At 33.9% G+C, this 17,332-nt stretch overlaps 1 pseudogene; it reads left to right on the forward strand.

Annotated features, from left to right (window-relative positions):
• The first annotated feature begins 1,705 nt into the window (after positions 1-1,705).
• On the forward strand, positions 1,706-16,818 carry LOC140674252 (uncharacterized; annotated as a pseudogene).
• The last annotated feature ends 514 nt before the right edge of the window (positions 16,819-17,332 follow it).

Raw genomic sequence — 17,332 nt, forward strand, 5'->3', positions numbered from 1 at the left:
ATAACAAGAGAATTGTTTTTATTTATTAATTTATAGTTATCATTTAAAAATACAAATCTTATGTTTTATATATCATATTATAATATACAACTTTTAAGAAAATCGGTCCATAAATGCGCATGCACGTAGACGGATTTGTGGGTGCATACGTGAGTGGACAAAACCTAAAAAAAACCACATAGCAGCCTTTTCCGAAAAATTTGCAACATTTTGGTACCTTTTTCACGAAAATTGGTCCACAAATGTGGAAGGAGTTCGCGGTCATACATACATACATACATACATACATACATACAGACGGACGCTACTTATATATAAGATTAATATTAATGTGTTCATTACTTTACACATTCCAAACTTGTTTCTTTGCTATAATGAAGCATTTTTTTTCAAAGTTTGTCAAATAATTTAATTATGTCTTAATTATGTACTAATTTTTAGTCGTAGTCCAGATTTTTTGCTTAAATTGTTTAGCAGCAATTTACGTTCAAACATATTACGGTTTGACATTAATTAGTCCTCATAATGAAAAAAATATAAAATACTTGAGTAAGAAAGTCAATTACACTAGAATTTGTTGCTATTTTGTTGTTTTAAAATAAAATAAAAAAATTATATTATTTAATAAATACTATACACTATGCACCACACACATTGTGTTGATTTTTTTGAAATTAATGTTGTTACATATTGTAAAATTTATATTTTAGTTATTTATAACTTTATTTTTTTTAAGACTCTATCGAAATCCAATTTCATGATAATTATTATAAATTGTGAATATATACTTTATTCACATTGGGAGAATCCGGAATTGAGTATAAAAATGATGAACATGTTATATTAAAAACCAACCAAGAGATATATGTTCTTTTATTATCCATAAGTTTGCTAAAATTTAAATTAAGTTATAAAGCATTATAAAGGTTTTCAATTTATATGGCGGTCGATTTAGCGTGAACCAGCATATAAAACAAAATACAAATATTTAAAAATTATGAACATTAATAGAAATAGTGACGATATCAGTGTCCGTGAGTTGACCCCCTCGTGGGCACACCTTGTCGTGGTGAGAGGGCTCTAGTAACCGAAAGGTGAAGCCAACGTGCCCAGACAGCATTGCCACGAGCCGGTGTCAGCTTGCTGAACGAATGGCTCCTATGTGGCAAGCGCACTTCGTGCGTTGTTTGGACGGTCTACGGCCGTCCCCTTTTTTTTGTTGTTTTTTTTTTCTTTTTTTTTTTTTCCCTCCCAATTTTCATGCGGGTGCTCCCGCGGGATGAGGGTGCGGAGCGGTGGGTGCTCCTGCCGTGAAGCGTCCCTCAATGGGGAAAAGTGGGAGCCGGTCGGGACCCTCGCCCGAAGGACTGGATGGGTGACTCAGTCACCCGCCGGGCCAGAGGCGGGGACCACCCCGATCCCAGTGACTCCCACGTGTGAGTGTGTGTGTGTGCGTGAGCGTGTTTACTAATTGTTTCTTTATTTTCAGGAATTTTATTTTCAGGTACTATCGGGTTAACGTCTAAAGACTAAGGTGTTAGGAACCGTGCTTAGGGTCTGCATGATCGCGTAGACGTAAAATGTCGCGCTCGCGAACGGTCCGTCCCGGGATACCTGCCGTCCTCCCGGAGTATCTAGGCTTGGCGGCGTAAAGGTGGCTCTACGTCGCTCGACCACCCCTTCCACCGTACTCGTGGGAACAGATATGGCGTTCAAAAACAAAATCTTCGATGTGGTGAGGAGGAGTGCCCGCCTGGCCGACCGCTTCCGGTCTGGCGCGGCCGCGAGTAGGGAAGCGCGGGGTGTCTCCGTCGTTGAGTCGCGGGTCTGCTCGACCGCGTGCTCGGTGGCGGCCTCCGCCTCCTCGAGAGCGCCTCACCGAGCTGTGCGCGGGCGGGCCCGTGACACAATACGCGATGGCGCACAGCCCCGAGATTGCGGCCTTCCTGCCGCTAGAACCGCGTTAGTGAATCGCGAAGCAACCGGGATTAGAGCCGCGTACGTCGTATTAGAGCGTTGTTTCATTACTACGATTAGGTCGGCGTCGGTCAATTTAGCGCGAGAATCGGAGACCGGCGTCAAACAAATAGCGCGCGAGATAGAAAAGCCCGCGATTAGGCCCGCGATTAGACCCGCGCTTAGATCCGCGAACATTGCGACAACGGTGCGAAAGACGGTTAGATTCGCGGACCCAACCCCACCCCACACAGCGAGTGGCCCGGCGCCACAGGAATTAGGTAGGATAAGCTCTAGCTTAGGTAGTGCGTCCACGGGTGTTAGGATGCTGCAGCTGAACATGCGACGTTCGGCTGTAGTAACGGGTGAGGTACGTCAACTCGTAGTCGAAAAGCGACTTGACGTCTTATTATTGCAGGAACCACACGTCGGGAAACAAGGTTCGGGTTACACAGTCGTAGGATTAGGCATAGGGATGAGGGTTGCTGCAGTGCGCTCACAACGTCCGTGGGCAGCAGTGGTAATCTGCAATCCCAATTTCGATACGGTTTTCGTCTCGCAGCTTAGCACTACGCATTGTGTCTGCGTGGAAATGCGGGCCCCCAGCTTCTCCTTCTACGTTGTCTCGTGCTACTTCCAATACAGCGACGAGATTGAGAAGCACCTCAGCCACCTCGAAACGGTGCTTCGTTCACTGAGAGGGGAGAGACTTATTATAGGTGTAGACGCCAATGCTCGATCGTCACTCTGGGGTCCCCAAGAGACAGACGATAGAGGTGCCAGATTCGAGGACCTCATCAGGGCATTTGGCATGTCAGTGGTCAACGATGCTGGACAGCCGCCCACCTTTTGGACGACAAGGGGTTCGTCATTCATCGACGTAACCCTGACGTCGCCCTCCATGAACAAGTTCATCTGTGACTGGAAGGTAAGGTGTGACTGGACCACCAGTGACCACAGGGCCGTGGACATAAGATTGAGATTGCCGAAAGAGTCAGGTGCCGATCGGGGCGCTGGGAACACGAGGTTCGACACAAATCGGGCCGACTGGGAACGGTTCTCTGTCACCCTGACAGATCTTTCAAGATCGCAACTGGAGGCTATCGATCTGTGCTCCACAATAGAAGTAGAGAAAATGGCAGAAACGCTCACAGTGGTGCTCACGGAGACCTGTGCTGCGTCAATGCCCAGAAAGCGCAAATTTAGGAAGTCCAACCCGTGGTGGACTAAAAAACTAACGATAGTCAAGAAACAGGTATATAGGTTGCGCCGTGCCCTTCAGGGAGGGCGAGAGGACCCTACTTACCTCCGGGTACTGCTGGAGTATCGTTCTTCGCAAAGACAGTACTGTAGGGGGGTGAAACAGGCGAAACTCGCAAGCTGGCGGAAGTTCGTCACATTGCACGGCAACCGGGAGCCTTGGGGCTTCGTTTACAAGCAACAGGCGAGCAAACTCCAGGTTGAGAGGGTGCTAAGCACACTCCGGTGTGGTGAATATTCCACAAAGTCACTAGGGGAGACCGCTAGTTACCTCCTGGATGTGCACATCCCAAATGACTGGGAGATAGAAGACACGCTTGAACAGCGTGAAATTAGAAACGCGTGTAGAGTTGCCCCCGATACAGCCGACGCCTCTCTCTTCACGGAGACGGAAATGGCCCGCGCGGTAAAAACTTTTAAAAATAATAAAGCTCCTGGTTTAGACTTAGTCGAGGTCGCCGTACTCAAGGCGGCCTGTAAAGTAATCCCCGGTCAGTTAGTTAGGCTCTTCAACGGGTGTCTCCAGTGGGGCGTCTTTCCTTCTGTCTGGAAGGAGGGTTCACTCCGAATTCTCCTGAAAGGCGAAGACAAGGATGAGAGAGACCCGAAATCCTACAGACCCATTTGTCTCCTCTCCGTAGTAGGAAAACTTTTCGAAAAGCTTATAAAAGCTCGTCTGCTAGACACGTCACTGGCACCGGGGAAGGTTTCCGGTCGACAATTCGGGTTCATGCCCGGAAGGTCGACGAAGGAAGCTGTCGTGGAGTTGCGGCGGATGGTCTCTGCCTCCGAAAGGAGGTACGCCGTTGCGCTTCTCTTTGACATTACCGGGGCTTTTGACAATGTCTGGTGGCCCCTTGTGTTAGAGAGTCTTAAAAAACGGGATTGTCCGCGTAATATCTTCGAAGTACTCCGGAGTTACTTCAGCGAACGTTCTGGGCCCGGCCTGCTGGAACCTCATGTTTGATGGCCTATTGAGAGTACTGGAAGACGTGATTCCAGATAGATTCGCCGCGTACGCGGACGACCTCGTGGTCGTCATAAACGGAAACTCGCGAAGGGAACTCGAGACAGAAGGCCAACGTGTAGTTAACATAATAACAGAATGGTATAGGTCCGCGAAACTTCAGATTTCCGAGCGTAAAACTGAAGCCATCATTCTGAAATCCGACGCGATCGCGAGAAACCCGATAGGTAGACGGGGAGGAGCACGACCGGATAGGAAGCGAAAAACAAGCAAGAAAACCGTCGACTTCGAGAACAGACCGCCAATTATTAAAATCGGTGAAACGAAAATAGGGTTTAAGCGAACGGTTAGGTACCTTGGCGTCTATTTGGATAGAAATTTAAAGGTCAGAACGCACTGCGAATATTTAAACAGCAAAGTCGGGCAGCTGTTCGAGAAATTAGGTAGAGTAGCGAGAGCCCAGTGGGGCTTGCGTTTTAGGACACTCTCCACAATCTACCGGGGCGTGTTTGCACCGACAGTGGCTTATGCCGCTGCGGGGTGGGCCGACCTGTGTACGGAGAGAGATATTAGAATTCTGAAAGCTTTGCAGCGTCGAGTCTTAATTTCAATCACTGGCGCATACCGCACGGCCTCGTGGGAATCACTTTGCGTTGTCGGAGGAGCGACTCCTGTAGATATAGTTCTTCGCGAAGGCGCCGCGCGTTATAATGTTAGGTCGGGAAAAGACGCCAAGATCGGTAATATTGAGATCCCCGCCGGAACCGAAAGAAAAACCGCGATCGTAGGAATTAAAAACGAGGTGATAAATATGTGGCAGACCCGATGGAACTCTTCAAGTAAGGGTCGTACCACGTTCGCCTTCTTTAGGGACGTGCGAGATAGACTAGCTGCGCGTTCGTTAGAAATAAATCATTGGAGCACACAGGTCCTCACTGGACACGGAGATTTTAGGGAAAGACTCGCGTCGTTAGGTCTCGTGGAAAGTGAAGTGTGCATTTGCGGAGGTGGAGTTGACTCAGTTCAGCACTTCTTGCTGGAATGTCCCCTCTTTGACGCGCAGAGAGAGATTCTGGGAAGCGTCGTACCGGAAGGTGAATGGCAATGGCCGGATGTGGCACGCTTCTTTGTGTCAAGCCCAGAGGCCCTTTCCGTGTTCACCGTTTTTTGCCAAGAATCCCTCTGGCTAAAGGGATACGAATCGTAGATTATATATTAGGTAGGCGCGTTGTTCAACCGAAGAGGTCGGAGCCTTCGGGTATGGGGGTGTGACCCCGTAATCTTCTCGGGACAACCACGCTCTCGAGCAGCGTTCGCATCGCGTTAGATGAAATTAGGTAGGACTCCATTTACCTTGATACGTCCACCTATCCCACTATTCCCTCCGCCCGACAGGGTCAGAAGCGTTCATCCAGGTCGGGATGCAAATGGACAGGCCTCCCCGTGGTCCCCGTGGGCACGACGGATAAGATAGCGGGGTGAAGGAGTCGGATAGTGGCGAATGCCAGCCGGCGGAGTTTATGTCACCCTAAGGAAGGAAGGATGGGCTTATTCGTCGTGGCCAAACTGTCCATCCTGCACAAACGAACCAGCAGGCGCTACTGGATTTTTCCATCGCCCGTCTCGGGGCGGTTCCGATAGACAGCGAATGTAAAAATGTGGCGTATGCCTGAAAGGGCGAGGTAGCACGGGCTTTACCCATTCGTGGGAACGGCTCACACATTAACTGTCCGTGAGTTGATGAAACTGTAAAAAAAAACAATATAATTTTTTAAATAAAATGTACATTGTGCACCAATTTTGTTGCCTCATATAACTATAATTTTTTCCTTTTATATTGGTCTTGAGTTCGTTGATAGTCATCCGTTAGTAGTCGTCAGATTTTTGTGACTCACTCTATATATAATTTTTTCTGTCACATTTTCTTTAATTGTTGAATTTTTGTTTTTTAAATGTATACCTAGCATTAAGAATATTATGTAATATTATATTACAAAATCTTGATGAAACATTTTGATTTATTAAATATCAAAAATATAACACATACTTTTATTTGGAAATTGTTTAATAATAATTCGAACTTCTATTAATATGGATTCTTTATTTATAACTAATGCGAGTCATTTTTAGCATCTTAAAAGACGTGCACATTAATTCGGTTAAAAAGATAAATTTATTTACCAGACTTTATAAATAAACGCTTACAAATTTTCTTCATTATAAAAAAAAAGTATGTAGTTAGTATTGTACAGTATGTTTTTTTTATATTAATGTTTATATATATAATAACTATAAGAGCCAATAGTTACAATTGGCTCCGATATTTATTAACAAATAAATAGATCATATCATTTCTATATAGTTATTTTGCTGATGATATGAACGCTATTTCATTTCTTGTTTGAATATTAAGTTATCTTAACTTTCAAAGTTAAAAAGTCTGTCAGATAATTGAATTATGTACTAATTATATGTACTAATCTTTTGCCGTAGTCTAAATTTTCTACTCAAATCGTGGAGTTTAGCAGAAATGTACATTCAAAATGGCTTGACATTAGTTAATCCCCATAATGCAAAAAATATAGAATGTTCGAATAAAAGAATTAATTACATCAGATTTTGTTGCTTTAACATAACATAAAAAAATTATGTTATTTAACATATTCACATTTTGTTCCTAAATTTAATGAGAACTGCGATATCTAAAAGTTAGGCATTTATTATTAAATTGTTTCTGTTTGATAGACTTAGTTGTCTATTATCTATGACTAGTAAAAATATAAAATTCTGTATTTGATAATCTATTTATTTGCATTTATTTGCATTTTATTATTATTGCATGGAATTTACATTTGTATGAAAATATATGTATGCACTTTATGAAAAAAATAAGTCAAAGAAGATAAAAATGTAATCCTTTTAGGAAAAATGTAATAAATGTTATTATAAATTGCAACAATAATATTAAATAAAGATTTTCGATAATAATAACTTATAAAGAAACGCTAAAAGTTACGCAAACATGACGTATTATGTTAATGATATTGTATACACGTATGTGCGGTTTTTGTTGCAAAGGCTATTCTATAAATACATGTGTCAAAAGTATTCATTATATTTGTATTTATAAGATGTATAGAGAGAGACATTTAGATCAAGATTTCAGCAAGATAATACATTATGTAAATTAATATTAAAAATTATTAACATATGCGTTATATTAATATCTGTCATGTATTAAGTTACTTGAATTAAAAACATTACATTTTGATAATAAAAAATATAATTTAAATTACCTTTTTAGATAGCAGAATTTTAGATAGCTATCAAATTTATGATTGATTTTATTCTATGTGATTAAGAAATTTTCATTTTTTTTATTAGCTTATTGTAGTTAATTTTTTTTCTTGTTTTTAGAAAATGTTAATTTATAACTAAGAAAACAATTTAAAAATAATAATTCATAACTAAGAAAAAATAAGAAGTATATATTGTTCTATATTACGATAACATATTGTCTGAATAGTATTATCTTGAGTTACTTCACTTTAACATTATTAGAGAGAGAAAATAAAAATGTAATATAAGATTTTGAATTAAAGCAAGTCAAAATTCCAGCAGAATATTAAACATTCATGTAAAAATCTCTTACGGAGAAAATCTTCTCAACTATGACATATTTTGGAACACTCTATAGGTATATATGTATAACGATTTATAAAGGTTTATAAACGTTAAGTGTCTACATAATATAAGTATTTAAATCTACACAAGTAGCGTTAAAAATTGCATTTTTTATTAGTCTACGTTTGAATCTTGATTTGCATAAGCGTTAATTTTTGTTAATAATCTTTTAATAAACCATAAATTTAATAAAACACGGTTACAATATTTTGAAACTTTTCAAAATTATGAATTTCACAAAATACATCAAGGTTTAGTCCTCTCCTAGACGTGCAATAAAATAAACAATTATTGTGTGGTACTATACTGTATTAATATTGCAAAATATACAATAAATTGTAATATAAATAATGCAAAAAGATAATCTTTTATGAGAAAGAAATAACAATAGAACGAGAAACATGCATTTTTTATCTAAATTGTTACTTGCAACTTGCAAAACAGTAAGAAGTACGCTACACAATAGAATAATCACATAATAATGTGCATTTTAATTCAATTTAAAAATTTAAATTTTTTGCTATATCCGATAAACTTTGATACAGACTCCATCTTGAATTTAATTGCATATATAATCTACTACTGTTATTTGATTGCAAATTTTAATTTAAAAAGTTTTAAAATAGAGCTTTTAAAATCAATAGCATAATATGTAACATATACAAGCACACTACTCAAGATTCCTAAACTTCAGAAATAAATGTGCATTAAAAAATAAGTAAAAAATACGTAAATAGATAGTACATATATGCTATAGACTCTGGTTACGAAAGTTTAATCAAAAATGTTAATTTTACTTCTTTGGATATAATCATATACATATAATTATATCCGAAATTTGGCGCGATCTGACTATATGTAATATAATTTGTCCATATATAATTAAATCTGAAATTTGACGCGATACGATTTGATCATATTTAATAATGTCCGAAATTTGACGTGATATGATCTTATCTTTATATATATAATTATATTCGGCTTAATCTGTTTTCATATATAATATAAACAGATTTAACCAAATATGGTCATATCGCGCCAGCCAAATTTCAAATATTATTAAATGTATATAATCATATAAAATTACATATATTACCAGATCTTTTCATATCTAATTATGCATAATTACATATGAACATACTATACTCATATTTTCTTTTTTCTTTAATATAAGTTTCTATTATTATTTCTAACCTTATACAATTATGTCCTTAATTACTAAAACATTTCAACTAAACTTGATTTAATTTGTTAACACATTTTATCAGCAAATTATTATTAATAATAAAATTTTGTATAAATTTATATAAATTTTGTATAAATCAACATTGTCGTACTATTGTTGATTTAATAACCTGAAAATTTTACATTGATATTGATTGTTTACTACTTACTTAAAATTATGTGATTTCTCCAACTTCTTGCGCATTATTTACAGTGTTATAAGTAGGCACAATATTTAACGAAAAAATATTATTTTTTTTCAATATGCATATATTTAATATGTTATTGTGTTATATTGCAGAAATCCTTGTACAGAATTATAAACATTTAGATACTTTGATATCTGGAGGAGTAGAAATATACGGCGTCATAGCTACAGCTATATCTCGCCGACAAAATGTAGTCAATCCCGTTCTTGAAGAGTACAAGTTTGTTTCAACGAGATTTAACTGTGATATCTTTGCAAGATGCAATAAGAATGTCGGTGCACATTGTGCTTGACTGTTACAATATGATAAACGTAAAAATTATGGAATTTATCGAGGATTGCGATCAAGTGATGACGGAGAGTTTAAATTGTTTATTTGTGAATACAGTTTTAGAAGAATTACCACAAATTCAGTCTAATATAAAACTGGTCACAACACACGAGCAGTTCAAAGATATTGCTTTGCCTGACAACGTTACTGTAACAAAATTTAATAAACTGACAAAAAATGACAATTTTTTAATAGTCATTGGTTTCGGAATTTTAACAAAAAATAAGAACGAATTATATGAACAATTATTATCGGTCATGATGCCGAAGGGCTTTCTTCTGACATTGGAAGAGTTGGATGCTACTTATGACTACTCATGTTTGGATAAGTATGGATTAAAAGTAGTTTTAGAAAAACGCACCAACGATAAGACAATTATATTATTAAGAAAAATACAAGATATTAAGAGGAATCAGCAGATTGTGCACGTGAACAATTATGAATTCTCGTGGATAGATAAACTTCAATCACTCATGAACGTAGAAAACGGGGCTACAAATACGATTATAGTCGTTGCAGAAGGAGACTTCGAATGCGGCCTAATTGGTCTTGTGAATTGTTTGCGAAAAGAACCGGGCGGAAATGATTAGAGGTGTATTTATTCAAAATAAGGATGTGCCTGTTTTTTCATTGCAAGACTCGTTATACATGAAATAGCTACAACTGGATATACCCATCAATGTTATACGTTCCGGTAACATTTGGGGATCTTACAGGCATTTTCCATTACCTTTACTAGAACCAAAATACGTAAAAAGTGCTTATGTTTCTCAATTGGTACATTAAGAAGATTTGGTACATATTTAAAATTGAAATAAAAATTGAAATAATGATTTGTGATATTTTTATTTATAAATTAAGTAATTATTTATTTTAATATGACTAAAATACTTTGTTATATTTATATGTTCCAGATACGAGGTGATCTGAGCACTCTTTGTTGGGTGTAAAGCATGATATCTTCCCTTAACAATAATGAAAAAGATCTAATAAAAATAGTCTATGGGTCTATTAATTTTAGAGATATGACAGCTAGCGGCAAACTTATTTCGACGATTACTTCCTTCGAATCTATCACGTTCGATCGAAATGGTAGTTTTTTAATCGGAATGGAATTTGTTGGTTTTAATAAAATTGGACAAAGAATAATGAGATTGTGTTCAAATGAGTAAGATAACGATACATACACAGAGTCATAATTAATTATAATAATATTTTTAACAAATTTTTAATAAAATTTTAAAATTTTCAATTTTTATATTACATTTTATATTAAATTTTTTAAATTATAAATATTTTTACTAAAATAAGAAATGAAAGAATTGTAATATTTCATATTGTTATATTTTATATGCTTTTTTAACTTTTATTATGTACGGAATATCATTAAAAATAGAAAAAACTTTTAACTTAATTTTAATATAATCATAAATACTACATAAATACTTTATATTAATTATTTTTTTAAATTATTGTTTTTAGGACAATAGCAAATGTTCGCGCAGCTGATAAATATCTCAGCTGGATCATACCTGACGAGTGGACGATGGAAGACACAGCAACGGTTGCTTGCGTATATAGCACGTGCTATTACGCTTTGTATTTGAGAGGTCAAATGAAGAAAGGCGACAAAGTATTAATTCATTCTGGTACGGGAGGCGTTGGTCAAGCAGCGATTTATCTGGCGCTTCACGAAGGTTGCGAAATATTTACAACGATTGGGAGCGTCGAGAAACAAAACTTTATAAGAGAAACGTTTCCCTCTATTCCCGAAGATCATATCGGAAACTCTCGAGACACGAGTTTTGAACAAATGATTTTCGAGAAAACGGCAGGTCGCGGAGTGGATATCGTATTAAATTCTTTAGCTGAAGAGAAACTGCAAGCATCCATTCGTAGCTTAGCAAAGGGACATTTCCTAGAAATTGGAAAGTTTGATATGATTTCCAATAATCCTTTAGACGTATTTGCATTTTCCAAGGGTATTAGTTTCCATGGTATTTTCTTAGATAAATTATTTTCTGCAAGAGAGTAAGATAACATTGTCGAATTTAATAATAGAAGGTTTAAAGAAAACCACTATCAAACCGTTGAGCAGAAAAGTTTTTGAAAGGGATGAAGTGGAAGCTGCGTTTAGATATATGACTGCTGGAAAGCATATTGGCAAGGTATGATCAATTTTTATTACACTTACAATAATAAGAGTAATTAATTACTGTCGAGCTATCGGCAAAATGTTGTGGCTAAACGAATTGGTTGGCAGTCGGGAACGTAGGCAAATAAAACCTCCTACAATAAAATATTTTGCAATTTTTGCAATACATATTTATTAAATTTTTTATTATACTTTTTATCCAAGATGAGAGACTGATTTGTCGTTATTAATTTTAAAAATAAAATTGGAAAGTATAATTTATTGTAGTCAAAAATTGCAATCCAGCTATCTCAATAACTGGTTACCAATGCCAAATGCTGTTTTGACAAAAACAACCTAAATAATAAACTTTCATGTATCGTTCAATGTTTAAATCATTATCCGAAAAAAATTTATCAAAGCTTCAAGCTTTTGAAAATTTTTTCAAATATTAAATATATAATATTTTATCTGATCTCCATTTTACCTCCCTCTCTTATTCATTTTTCTTTTATTTCTAAATTATATTTTCTCTTCTTTTTTCTAAATTCTGTGACTATTTATTTATTAATATTCAAAATTGATATCGTTCTCAAAATCTTTTTTAAATATTTTTTTAAACTCTTTTTATAACTTTTTCTATCTCTTTCTTTCCTAAAGTTACTACAATCTCTGTATATCCGAGCAATCAAAAGTTGCAACTTTTCAATATAACGCCATCGATTTGACTTTATCTTATTTTTATTTTCACATCTAAATTAAATATTGTAAACAATTGAACTTTTAGACATTTTAATTGTTATTTTTGTCGCTTTAAAATTTCTGTTGCCATTCATTTCCACTGTGCATTTTGTTTTTTTATGTAGTTATATTGTTTTTTCTAGCAGTTTCTTATTTTTCTTTTTCTACAAGATTTTTTTACTTTTTATAAAATTTAAAATAAAAAGAATTAAAAATATTATTTTTGCATATCGTATTCTGTTAATTATGCTATAATATACAAGTTATTCATATATAAGTTATGCTTCTTTTTTTTCCATACTAATCTGCATTTTCGGCAGTATCCTTTTGTTTTTCATCTTTCTCGTCAATTTCTTTGTCAACATCAGCTGTTAATATAACTATGCAGCTATATTATACGCAAATTACATTATTTGTACATTAATGTATGTTATACAAAACACTTTCATGATTTTTTATTTTATTTTGATCTCTTTTTATATGTAGGGGAACGTGGGTTCGAACCGCCAATGTAAGCATTGAGCAAGTTTTCAACATATTAAAAAAAATATTAAGAATATCCACTATAAGAAAAAACACAAGTTTATTATAAAATAATAGTTTAAATAGACGAGATTATTGATTTAGTAAAAGCCTAGATTTTCGTGATATGCTTTTCTCATGCGGGCTATAATGGACTATCTCCAAAACTTGTTTATTTCATTAACATTGATGTCTAAAACTTCTTAAAAGTTGTATATTATAATATGATATATAGAATACATAAGAATATAGATTTGTATTTTTAAATGATAACTATAAATTAATAAATAAAAACAATTCTCTTGTTATAATAAATATTTTTCTCTTTAAAATACGGAAAAATATCCTTTAATGTAATAATTTTTGGTATTAATTTTGAAAGACAGCATCTATGTATACTCTCTTTCTTTCTCTAGTATAAAAATAAAAAGTACAACATTTCGTGGGCTAATATTTCATTAAGCCTCAAAACGTATTTATTTACTTTTGATCATATAAAAAATTATAACTAATCAATATTTACATAGACACAGTATGAAATTAATAAGAAAAGATCACTTTAAAACATAAATGTATTTACGGTAATAAAAAATAGAATTTTATCATTGTTTACCTTATGTAAATATATCGAAAAATTACAACTCAGTCGCGGAGAGCACAGCAAGTGCATTAAATAATTTATAACAACTTTCAACTAAAAATATTGCGACCACTGATAACAGCACGCAGAAAGAGACACCTAATAGCAATAATTGCAACATATTTCATGACATGGTAGCATCTCTGTAAAAAGATATCGATTCTGCACCATTGTACCCCGCGGTGCCGTTCTACCCCACGTTCCCCTATATTGGAGCAATTATTCGCTTTAATTATAATCGCGCTTCTTATTTGCTTAGAAAGAAGAATTTTTGAAAAATCTTTTTTTTTTTATCGATTTTTAAATTTTGTATTATTTCTTTATTGTACAATTACACTCCATTTGACAGTTCCATTTTATTCATACTTAACGATTTCTATCTATAATTTTTATTTTCCTGAATAACTCTTTGCCTTTTATGTTTTTTTTCATCTTTCTCCTTCTCCTCAATATTTTAAACATATATTATGTCCTTCAATTTATCGATTTTATATAAAATTAATATTATTTGTAGATAATAATAAAAATTCATAAAGAAGATGAATCCTTGGATACGCCTATACTCGCACGTCCCCAGTACTACTGCCTGCAAGACAAATGTTACATCGTTTTAGGTGGCCTAGGTGGTTTTGGAATAGAATTGATTGGTTGATTTTACGTGGTGCAAAAAATCTAGTAGTGACTTCACGAAATGGGATAAAGAACGGTTATCAGCAAGGCAATCAAGAGTAACGTTATGGCAATTTTATGGTGTAAATATACAAATTGTTACTACAGCTGATACCTCGAAGTACGAAGACTGTGAATCTATATTAAAATTTGCCGAAGAACAACGTTCTGTGAATGCTATATTCAATCTCGCAGTTGTGTTAAAAGATAATATATTCAAGAATCAATCCCCACAAACATTCGAAGATTCCTTTGTGTCAAAGGCATGGATGACAAAACAGATGGACGAATTATCGAGAACAATTTGCCCTCAACTTCGACATTTTGTCGTTTTTTCTTCCGTTTCATGCGGAAGAGGTAACGCAAGCCAAACAAATTATGGAATGGCAAATTCCATAATGGAAAGAATTTGTGAGAGAAGAATGAGAGAAGGTTTACATACAATGGTTTAGCTATACAATGGGGCGCTATTGGTGACGTTGGGCTTGTCGCAGATATGCAAGAAGACAACAAAGAACTTGTTATCGGAGGTACATTGCAACAAAGTATATCTTCTTGCTTGGACACATTAGAAGTACTCTTGCTACAAAATCGACCAATTGTAAACAGCACGATTGTTGCTGAGAAAAGAAAAGGCTCTGGTACAGCAACTAATCCACTTGAAGCGGTTGCAAATATTATGGGTGAGTTCATAAGCAATTATTATGTAAAAGATTCGTGAGGAAATATTTATAAAAATAAATTTTTATTTGACTGAATATATTATTAAGATTGCATTATGTTGAAATAATAATGCCATATAAACATTGCAAAAATGTTAACTTTAATAATTATTATATTGCGACTTTAAGATAAGGTCCAATTAAAATCACATTTAAATATTTAATTTTTTATCTAATTTAATTCTTAAATATTTAATTCCTTCTTTAATTTTTAAAATAAGATTAAAAAATCCAAATATAGTAGCGCCAAACATATCGCTAGCTGAACTAGACATGGATTTAATGATGGTAGTGGAAATTAAACAGACGTTGGAAAGAGAATTTGATATTTTATTGACAGCTCAAGATATATATATATATATCCGAAATCTGACTATTGCAAAACTTAGAGAAATGACAAATACAGCCGAACAAGAAAAGACAGCCGACGCCACTGAATATGATACAAATGATTTGAACGATTTAAAAATATTGACTCGAAAACTTAAGGATTCAGACTTGACTTCAGATATTTATGTAGAACTCTCTACAAAGGAGGAAGTTGCTGGAAACAAAAATTATACATATACATATACGCGTGCATGCATGCATGTTTTTTTATGTACTGTCTCATATTTTTATGTTTATTTTTCTAGCACGTATTGGAGAAAATGCAAAATCAAAAAGAATTTTTAATTGTGGGTTATTCATTCGGATCTTTAATCGCCATTGAATTAGCAAGATTATTAGAAGCTAAGAATTTCTCTGGAAATTTAATACTTAGAAGCTCCTGATTAAATGAAATATTTGATTGAAAAATTTTTTTCTTATACTACAGAATAAGAGTTACAAAATATCATTTTATCTCATTTAATAGAAATGTACCTTGGCTCTAACAATGAAATGGTTAGTTAATTATTAAAATTAAATTATAGTTTTTTTATTACAAAAGTGATTTACGTAACTGTTACATATAGTTAATAGGAGAAAGGTCTATAAGAAAGGATATAAGATAAATATATAAGATAAATTGTTAGAATATTAAATTTTTTATTATTTTGATCTATTTAATCTAGATTACAAAAGTCAAGTTTGTCAAGTTTCTTTAACATTTTTTTTAATAATTAAAAATAATAACAACAATATGCATGTATGGGCTATTCCATATATGTATGTATGGAAGTTATATGATAATAACAATAATTAAAATAAAATATTAATTAATTGAACATATATATATATATATATATATATATATATATATATATATATATATATATATATATATAAGGTGAATATTGAATTATAGTACAGTAATTTCAAGTAATAATTAATAAAAAAAAATAATTTGACTTATATAGGTAGAAAATCCAGAAGAATTAACTACTTGATAATAAAAATACGGATACATGCAATATTCCTAATACGCTAATATGCTAAAATAGAGTATATTGTTGTCTTAGTTTGAAATACAGAAAGAGATTGTCCTTTTATACAGATTATTTATTGTGAATAATCTAATACTATTATTTACAGCCTGTGTTAGAGTTGAATAACTGTACTACTGTAGTACATGGGAGGAGAAATTATAACTACTCTCTGTCCACTTTTCAAAGGAGCTCAATTTTTTGGAGATAACTATTGAAAATCAGAAACTTTTATCTTCCACGGTTTACGATCATATAATCGCTATACAAGATTATATTCTAACATTATTGCCACATCTTAAATCATCTATAACACTATTGAAACCCACACTTACGTTAACTCTTCCTGAAGAAGATTATGGTTTACATAAGATAAATTTGACTAGAGTTGTATTTTTTACACTAGTATATCATTTTTAAGACAATTTTTATAAGAGAATACTTTTTTCAGATTACCGAAAGTGCAGTACAAATTCATTATGTGGAAGGTACTCACATTACAATGATGGATAATGAAAAAATAGCATCATTTATTAACGAAGCATTGTAAATTAAAAAATATAATAATACATTATTAATTACATTAAGAAAATGGCGATAGGAGCAATAAATTTTCTAAACAATCAGTGAATTAGTTAATAAAAGTCATTTAATGAAATACATTAAAAAATAAAACATAAGTTTCATTATTATGCAAACGTTTGCGCACACACATCAATTAAAGTAAGTTCGTTATGAAATGTATTAGATGAAAAACTTGTGTTTTATTTTTTAATGTAATTTATTAAATGATTTTTATTAACTAATTCACTAATTGTTTAGAAAATTTATTGCTCCTATTGCCATTTTCTTAATGTAATTTAGAATT

Source organism: Anoplolepis gracilipes, chromosome 15 (assembly GCF_047496725.1).
Source record: "Anoplolepis gracilipes chromosome 15, ASM4749672v1, whole genome shotgun sequence".
In the NCBI taxonomy this organism is placed as follows: domain Eukaryota; kingdom Metazoa; phylum Arthropoda; class Insecta; order Hymenoptera; family Formicidae; genus Anoplolepis; species Anoplolepis gracilipes.